This window comes from Lissotriton helveticus, chromosome 11 (assembly GCF_964261635.1).
Source record: "Lissotriton helveticus chromosome 11, aLisHel1.1, whole genome shotgun sequence".
Taxonomy (NCBI): domain Eukaryota; kingdom Metazoa; phylum Chordata; class Amphibia; order Caudata; family Salamandridae; genus Lissotriton; species Lissotriton helveticus.
Window position 1 is genome coordinate 800068105 of NC_136072.1, and position 10499 is coordinate 800078603.

A 10499-nucleotide genomic window follows, 5' to 3' on the forward strand; every position below is an offset into this window, starting at 1 on the left:
GAGATGAGAAGCCACTGTTCTGGGCCTCACACCACTGCATAATGGCTGCGAGACCCATGAACGTGGGGTCTACCTAAGGATTTTGCAGCCATGATCCAGAGCTGAGGCCCACTGGAGAAAAGCCTCTTTGCTTGGACCTCAAGGCTGTTATGTAGCTCTCCGATCAGTGCTTAATTTGTTACTTTGCATTGATGCCCTTTACAGGGCAAAGCACTGATGCACATACAGAAGGATTATAAATAAAAAATCCTGCAGTGTAGCAATTCTAGACAGACAGCATGCCCCACAAATTTAGTGCAGCCAACCCACACAACTTTCCCTGGCTGAGTTAATGATTAAAAGTTCTTTGGCTATGGACACACCTTTCTAGTTACATCATGCACTAAGCAATGGCAAATTGCAATCCATTATTAGAAATCACAATTTCAGGGAGACCTTTGTGGTGAAAATAATCAGCAAGGAAACTTATTGCCAAATCAGAAGTGATGCTCTCCATCACATTCAACATTCCTATAGGAACTGGTAAATATGGGCAAGACATGCAGTCTGCAGAAATATATATTTTTCCTGAAACATGCTCAATAGCGTATTGGTAATTTTGAAGTCTCACCACCAGTCCATCCATCCTGGCTCTCATAACCCGTCCCCCATGTAGAACAAGCATATTGACCAAAGTTTATGGTCAGTCCTCAGCATAACTGGTCCCTCACAAAAACATGCTAGCTAAACATTTATTTTCTGCTACGGAGTAGTTTTTAATCAGACTCAGGTTCTAGATCCATAACCCATTCCTTACTTCAATCTGTGTGCTGTCAGATAGTACCCAAACCCCTGTTTCTCACATACTCTACCACTTTGCAACATTTACCTGCAACAACATGTTTAAGACAGGGAGCCTGCACTATCACATTTCAGTTCTGCAAAGGTCTTTCCCAGAGTAACCCCCCCCCCATATGAAGTCAGGGTTGTGTTTTTTTACAACAATCTCATAAGTTTAACTTTGGCAGTATAAGTTTCCACGAACTTTGCATAGAAATGTGATAAAACAAGAGAGGACACCAACTGTTCTTTTGTCTTTGGATCAGGAGCATAAAGAAATACACTGGTAAGTCAATGTCCCAGAAGAGGATTTATTCTTTAGATAATGTGCAAACTTTCAGAGTTCCGCTGGCCACACCACTTCTCAACTTGTTACCTCACTCATCTGTGCACCATCCAAAATTACACATTCTCAAACCGAACACACTACACAAATCCCTGGCAAGTAATGCTTGCTTCACGTGGAAAACGCTACACTATAGGCTTTGCCCATGCTTGTTGCCTTTTCGAAAGGCAAATACACAGCCTGTGTTTCTTAAATGGCCAGGGAATGTCAGGCACTGAGTATGTGCACTTCTTTGATATGAAAGGGATTTCAGCACTGTACAATGCCTTTAACACGAAAGTACTGCTACATCTCAGTATCAAAGAGGTAATTGGTGACAGTGAGTACTTGTCCTACTTTTCCATTAAAGTATTGCCTACAGCTTTACCTGCCAATATGTTAATACCAAAGAAGGTAAACTTTCATATTTTTGGAGGTCCTAGTTGGAGGAGGGAAGTAGCTTTTGGATTGCCACCCTAAAAAAAAAGTGAATAAATCCATAAAGTTTGTAACTTAATTCTAATGCCAACACCTGCCACACCACGCAGACCTAATGTACACTGTAATAAACCATACTGTACAGTCTAGTACCATTCCTGGCCTACTTTTTAAAATCTCCCGATTCGAATTACATGGGCGATTGATTTTTAAGAAGACTTTAGAACTTCAGAGTTACATCTTTTGCTGGATTTATATTGGTGTACTTCTCAGCGATGCCGATCTCTCACAAGATGGTTTCTTGCATGCACCTCAAAATTACTTCATCTGCCTGCGTGGAGAAAGTGTATTTAACCGTATACAACGCTCCCTTTTATTATGGTCCTCGTCCAAGCTTTATAAAACTCCAAATGAATAATAACGCATCTGTCCAGATGTGGAGTCAGGCACTAAACACAATACTGCAAGTGACGATTCCACAACCAAAAACATTTTCCTGGAGCAAGAACACCGAACCAGATATTACTTGCACGAAAATCCATCTGCTAAAATCACACCGGTAAAGGTCTTCTTTGCAACCAGAACCATTCCCTGGCCTCCGCCTTACACTCTGCCAAAGTATGTGAGGAGCATGGAATACACCCCCTGCCAGGACAATTCTACTCTTGCCGACTCAAGAATAATGGCACACATTCGACCACTACTCTCTCTAGGAAGGAGAATTCCCTGCGGAATTCTGTCCAGTAAATTTAAGTCCACGCAGTTATTATGCCGCACTGAATGTCTTCACGGAATTCATTACTTGTATTCAGGGCCCAAATATCCCAGACATAGCTTCTAGTAATGTTTTCAGTACTCCTAATAAGGACTATATAACCAGACACTAAACTCTAGAGGAACCCTCATCCTCACAGAGATGGACATGACACCAGAAGTGGCCTCCATAAATGGACCAATTACTCAAGAACCAGACTCAGCACATCAGATGAGGTCTCCTGCATGGTACACAACTCACCAGATGAAGTCTCCTAAACTAGGCAGCTCTCCAAAACTTGATCTACTGCACTAGGTATGTGCCCTGCTGCAGTAGCAACACTCCGGATGATGCACGGAGGACCTGATACATTTAAGAGAAGGCTTTCAGCACTTGACCCAGTATTCCAGATGAGACGTGACAACAATGCACATGTTAAAAACAAAAAGTGATGGGTGGAGTGCTTGATAGTTGCTGGTAATTACTAGCGTCCTCATTCCACCACACCATTTGTTGCCCACTGTGCAACCTCAAACAGAGGCTAGCCATTTTTAAATCATTCCTAGTCCTGCTTCAATAGAACAGTCTGGTTCAAACTGCCAAGCCATCTGAACGGGGACACAATCAAACAGAACATTTTTGTTGTTTTTCGAATGTAAACACTGTGAGTGCAACATATATGCTTACACTGGTTCACTTCCTCACAATACCTTTGCATCTTAATAACAAGACCGAAAAAGGCAAAAAGAGCATGGAGTTACCTGTGTTTCTGGAGATGATCAGGCATGGCAGATTGGCTGGACAGCTCTTATTGGAGCAGGACCAAGGCTGATTTGCATTAAGGCTCTCTCTAGAGAGGTATGGTGGGAAAAAAATAGCTCAATGGACTGGAATACGGCTCAAGTAATTAATTAGCAATGGCCGAGATCAATTCAAGCATTTCACCCATCCATTTTTTATTTTTTTGTCTATGCAATGTTATTGTGTTCCATTTGTAGCATATGTAATCAAATATATTTAAAACATTGTCATTAATTATATTTATATTATAAATGCATTCAAAGTCATGTCCCAGATGACGACATCTATAGAAGCCAGTATATATAGAATAACAATTGCATATATTTTTTAAAGAGAGATAAAAAAGGTCTAAACAATTGTTTTAAAATCACTTTGGATTTGAATATTTAGCATTTTTGTTTCGAGATCTGAAATTATTTAATCAAATTTGATTACTGCGTCATTTCTAATAAGCCATAAAATCCTGTTTGTCTAGATTTCGAAAATGATATTTGTAATTTTCCTTACAAGACATAATGTCAACACTCCTATTTTTTTTAAATAAATATAAAAAATATGCTGTAAAAGATCGTACGAAAATGAATTCATTGCCTTTCTACCTTATCCTTAATTTAAAAAAACAATGTAGTGATGCTGTGACAGTCTAACAAGCTGGAAGCATGGCATACTCACACAGGCACACAAGTAAATTGAATACTGCACTTTTGCAACTCAGGTTCACATTGTAAAATTACTACATCTTCCCTTCCGTTGACAGAATTCATTACATACATCTTACTTCGGAATTTTGGGAAACTGGATAAAACAAAACATCATGCTATATCAGTGGTTCCCAAACTTTTTTGACCCATGGCTCCCTTGACCCAATGGCTGTTGGCCGCGGCTCCCCGTTATGTTACTTTTTGATTCGGGTGGGCGGGATGTAAGCCCAGCCTCGGCTCAGTACCTAGAAGCAGTTAGCAACGATGCTGGCTTCAAGCAGGACTATAAAACACTGGCACAAAGAAGTGAGTTATGTGCACCTGGCAGTTATTAGCCACCCTGTAACAATGATTAGAGACAGACAAAAGGACAAGCCCTGTCTAGAAACTTCTTCACCTTGAACAACAAACTGCAGTCCCACCTTTGCCCCTAACATCCACTGAACAGCAGTGTTCCAGAAGAACTTATCAGCATCACTTTACTAACAGGGCTTTCATTTAATTTCTCAACGGGTGCCCGGTCTCCATTTTCCTTCACATCAATGTCTGTGTCTCAGCATTCCAGCCACAATCCATACATCCCACTGTCCGCAAAAGCTTTATCAACCCTCTATCGAAATTTACATGGTGAAAATTGCAATGGATGTGATAATTACCAAAACAGTAGTTTGCACAGGGATCTGAAAAGAACAGCCCACTCGTACGAGGCCCGTTATTCTGGCACACACCAGAAACGTATTTGTCTCTTGTGAATAGGGTTTATCACTGAGTTATGTGGACCTTTAGGCGCAACAGAGGTTTGGTGAGAATATGTTTTCAGACTGATTACTGACGTCATCAAGGAGATGGCCAATGAAGTCGTTTGGCGCAAGCACAGTTTTCCCCTTTCCTCTACTAACTATGGGGCAGATTTACAAGCCCCTTGCGCCTCTTTTACGCTGCCGTTGCGTCACTTTTGTGACGCAGCGGTGGCGCAAAATATGCGCCATGGTGCGGGTTATTCTAAATCTGCACCTTATACTTTCCCTTAGCAGCGCCAGTCTCCACTATCTGCGAATTTATAACTAACGTTAATGCATCAAAGTGCCTCATGTTTGTGCAGTATTTATTTTTTGGCTCATTCATTAAAAATGCATTCGGAGAAATGGGTAAAGTGTTCAGGACTTCAGGACATCTGAGTGAGGGCTCTCACCTGGTTGGTAGGTCACTGGCTCAAGGGGGGATTCACACTTCAGGGGTGCCAGTGGGAAACGGCCATTGGAATCAAAGGGCTTCAGCCATCGCCCCCCCCCCCCCACCGCCCCCTTGTGTGTGTCAGCCCGGGATGAGACAGCTTCCCGGGCACACACACACAGCTGCACCGAGCACTTCCCAGGTCTTTAAAAGACCATTTGTTTGTTAATGAGGCTTTGATGCGCCCCCCCTGCTTAGAGCTCCTGCAGCTCCACTCTGCCTTTTGCGTGAAGAATCCGTTCTCTGCCGCCAATCCTAAATCCTGTATCCTGTAAAGATAAGTCTGATGAACCTCTGTCAATCAGTGCTGGCACAGTTTTGAAGTCCCAGTCCGAGCACGTTCTTGCCGCAGCGCCTAAAGAAAGCTGTCGTCCCGCACTGGTTCTCGGGGCTGCAGAGAGTCAATGTACACACTTCACACATTAAATCTCCTTCAGAGCATACTTTCTTTTCCATGTTCCCAAGACGTGCGCGGCGCCCCTGGCAAGTTCTAACGGCGCACCGGGGCGCCGCGGCGCACAGTTTGGGAACCACTGTGCTATATAATGGTTTAGTTTGCAAACTATGGGCAAAAAATATATATGCACAATATTTAACACAGTAACTAACAAAGACAAAAATGAACACTGCCCTCTACCACTGAAATTAGCCAGGAAAGGTATGTAGAAGTGCACAGAGTACTCTAGCCACAGCTTAGGTAAAATTAGAGTACTTGATAGCTGTACGTGGCTGACAGGATAGAACAAAAAAGTCCACATGTGGCTCCCAAAGTAGAACAAAGAACCACAGATATGGCCATCAGAACTAGACAGAATACTCCCAATGAGACAACCAGAACTAAACACAACCCTCCAGATGTAGCCTCCTGAACTGGACACAATACATTACATGAACTGTTCAAAACTAGAAAGATTACTCTAGAGGCGACACCCAAATCTCGACTCAAAACTCAATATAAGGCCTTTCTAAACAAGTTAATGTTTTAGCGGGGGCAAAGTATTGCATTTGCGTTTCAAGGAGAGTGTGTCCCAGGCAGAAAGTAATCAACTGGATGATATATTTTGTCTCACCACTTCCTGTGCTCCTTCCAAAGAGTGCTACCATTGCATGAAATCATGCTACCGTGGACATCTTTGTGGCATGGCTTGGGAAGCGGATAGCTGTACCCCATCGGCTTTTTTTGGCAGTCCATTTTAGGCTTCAGCTTTGGGTGTCACGTTTGTTTCCTGGTTAGTAATTGAATAGTGATGCTTGTTCTAAGTATATTTTCTACGTCATATTACTTTACACTATGTGATGGACTCAACGTAGGAAATCTGATTCTTGGTGGACGGAGAGCTAGGTCTATGCTCCAGCCTCTTCGCTGCTCGTCGGAAGGTCAAAGAGTGAGCTACTGTCGATTACCCATCTCAGATAAACATATAGTGGCTTTGCCACGCAAAGTTCTAATCTCAAGTTGTCTTACTTCAGGTCTGAGTAGCTAACTCACTTCAGGGAGTTCAGTAATCCCATGTCAGTTATGTATATCTCACCAAGTCCAGACATATCAAGTTGCCCATTCTCAGCTATGAGTGCATGCAGTGATATTTTGTATCTGCTTGTGTCTTTGTTTACACTTTAGCTTTTCCCATTCGAAACTTGGAACTGTAACTACGAACCAAAATACAAAATAAGAACCAGGACCGGATATTCTCCTCAAAACCGGATAATGGGCCGGTTGTGTCCTCTTATGTTAGTTCAGTCAATTTTTAACATTTATTGGGTTTAAAACGTTAAAGTTAGTTGATGCGCAGTGATTTCTCAATGCTCTTCAATTCAAGGAAGGAGGCGTTTCTATTGCAATCTCCGTTCTGTGCATGTAAAAGTAATCAGCCATGTCTGTTGTCGTCATGTTTGCTGCTAATGAGTAAGCAATGACTTTTTTCATCCTGTTGGTGGTAACTTATTAGGCTGCGGCAAGACTCTGGGTTCACAGCAGTTCAATTGGTCAACCACTAAGAATTTCATCATATATCAGTAGAGGGTTACACGTCTAGGTCTCTCTCTCTCTCTGCATTAAGCCAGCACAAAAATATATTTACTTTATAGAGAAATGCATACTTTTATCAAACAGTTATGCACTGCCAAGGCAAACATTCACTCATACCAACTCTAGGCAACACAGAGTAGGTCACCATACTCAGAGTAAACCACAAGTGGTCCTCATAAACCTGACCTCTCAAATTTCCTCGCATGGATAACTTCCGTCGTTTGGCCTGAGCCTAGGAAGGCCTTGGTTAAACGAGAGCTACTACCCTTTATTATTTCCTACACAAACTTTTCCAAGGAATACAATGCAAAGACACTCTGGAGTGAGTCTTCCTCTAGCTGCTTCTACAGCTTTTTATGCCACATTGATTGGTTTCTTTTTGAAACTAACTGGCCATTCTACCACTCTGCATTTTCCTGCTGAGCTGCTGGCTAGCAGGTTGCTTTCAAAGCAGGGTGGCATCCATGAACCAAACATGCACCCACGTTAAGATTCTGTTTGTGGCTTTCTGCAGCGTGGGGTGGTATTGACATTTTTGCAAAGGGATGATTTTCATGTCTGTCCGGCCCTCAACAGGATAACCAGAAGAGCATGGGCGTACGTCAAACCCATTCATTCTACTTTACCAGGAGGCAGATGTTAGGGTTTTAAGTGGGTAGCTGTCCCTAACTCACGAGGAAGCTCTAGGTTACCGCAGGTCAAGTCAGTTATAGCACTTAGATCTGCTTTATGAATACTAAACCATAGCAGTACCCATTTTGAAGTGGTAAAATTGAGAAGAGTGTGTAAACATGATTGAAGCTGCACAATGAGGTGTGGCAAGCCGGAGGCCAAACTTATTTGTACAGTGAGACTTCTTCCCTCTGCAACCACTGTAGTGAAACACATAAAGACGGTCCTTCCGAAGGATGGGGTGGTGAGGGAGACTGACGCAAGGGTCACCGTTATGGCAGGGCCTTTTTCCCCAGACAGGTGGCCCAGCTGAGAGGGTTTCAAAAGTGGGCTGCCATAGGCATCTCTACGCTAGGGGACATCATGTGTGGCACAGTGCTCAAATTATTTCAAAAGATGCAAACGGATTACCAGGTGCACAATAGCCAGTTCTACAAATACCTACAGATGTGGCACACCATATCCCCTTATCTGCAAGACCTCCAATACCTGCTAGAAGGCAAATTGTTAATGGAAGATCTCGATACCCACAAGATCACAAAAATGTATTCCCTAGTAAAGAAAAGCTCCACTATGCTGCTGGCCCCTTTATGTGGCATGGGGGGGACGGCATTGGAAACAGACGATGACTGGACTGAAGCTCAAGAAGCCCCCCTGTATAGTAGCAATATCTTCCTGGCTCCGTTTGATCCAACTGAATTATTTGCTCAGATCTTATACTAGGAGCCTCCTATGGTGCATAGGACTAATTAGTTCTCCCATATGTCTTCATTGTGAGGCAGAGGAGGGTACCTTCCTCCATACAGTATGGAGCTGTGCAGCATTAACACGCTTTTGGTGAGGTGTAACGTCATGATTGGGGAGATTTGTGCATGGGATATTCCACTGGACCCTAAACGGTTCCTTCTTCATGGCATGGAGGGGATATGCGGGAACTGTTACAAACGACATGTGTTATTTTTGGGGCTTACACTGGCGAAGTGGGACATGGCCAGGTATTGGAAAGCAGTCACACCACCATCACTGGGGGCATAGAAGAGAGGGATGGACCACTGTATGGGACTAGAGGTGGCGGGGTTCCAGGCTAGGGGATGCACACAAAAACATTAAAAAAAAATCGCAGTGATAGGCAGATTACAGGGGTATAGTACTGGCCCCGGTCCACATAATGGAATCTTAACAAGATGCAGAAACACGACACTATGGACACGCAACACAGGAGACTGAGATAAGTTCTAAGGCTACATCTGAATAGGTGTATTACTAATGATTTGTGGAGGGGGCGTGGTCGGGGACACACTGCATGTTCTTGTGTTCTAGTTGTTCATGGGATTTTACATTTCAGTGTCCAGTACATGTATGTGGGACGGCTTGGCCCTTATATATGGCTAAAACCCAATAAAATGTGTTATGAAAAAAAAACATTTGATACTGCACTGACAGACTAACCCCAAAGACTGCAAAACAGTTAGCTTGTGAATCTTAGTAACTCTTCTTTTTAAAGAAAACACTTCAAAGCTCTTGATAGTAATGTGAAACGAGATTTGAAATAAACAGAGGGACATACTCATGGTTGATAATAACTTCGTCCTGGTTGGAAATCATATGCAGAGAACTAACAAAGGTCTCTATATAACTATTGTGAGAACAGGACCCACGGTGTGACAAATGTAGAAAGAACTATTGATGGATGGAATGATAGACAATGTCAAACATTCACACCCAGTACAGAGTTCTGGCCATAAATCCATAGTGTTTTTGCTCATTATGCCTTTACAGTTTGGACCCAGGATTAAACCCAGATTTGTGACTGGTGGTGAATGTTTGGTTTGTTCAGTATTCCATCCATCTTCTGTTCATTTTGCTTTTGTCACCCTAAGTCGGAAGGGTATGCCCAGACATGGGACACATGCTCACTGCGACACTGGATTCAAGCTAGCCTGGCTGATGAGGGGTGGTACCCCAAAACCAGTCCTAGGATGATTGTTTCCGGTCCAGAGAGGACCTGGCTTGGCAGTTCGGACTGCTCCCATCTGGAGCAGGGTTAAGACTGATTTGCATATAGCTGGGTCCAAACTAGGGTGGTGTGGTGAGCAAAATAACAATGGCCTAAACCCAGATCTGTAACAGGGGGAAAATGTTTGATTTGTTCAGCATTCCATCCATCATCTGTTCTCTTTTTACCAAGGGGGTTAACGACAAAGGAACAGGGTGTGAAATTATCACATCTGAAACTTGGCCCACATCCCAGCAAGTCCCTCTCCTGGAAAGTTAGTGCACCAAAAGTCCTATTTGATGGCTCACATCTTTCCCAGTACTTGGAAGTTAATGCCTGGAAAAGATCCACACACTGCTACCTAACGAAACTGGGTCTGCCTTGACCACCCAAAGCAATAGAGTCGTCATCAACAAAATCCTCGTCATCTTTGGTCACGCATTCTACTGGTGATCGAGATGCTGGCAGAACATGTTAAGGAAACATCCAGAACCTTTGACCAAAGACATGTAGGACGTGAAGTTATTCCGGAGTGAGAACAGTTAGAAGTGTCCAAGCCAGACTATCACTTTGCTGGAGAGAGAGGGAAAGCTTTAGAACCACTCTGAATCACTCAGGACTGTCTGGAGAAATTCCTGGCTGACATAACAATTAAAAGTGAGTTCCAAGAATTGAAAAGTTGACTTCACGAACCACAGAAAAACATCAAACCAAAGCATCGGTTGTAGAAT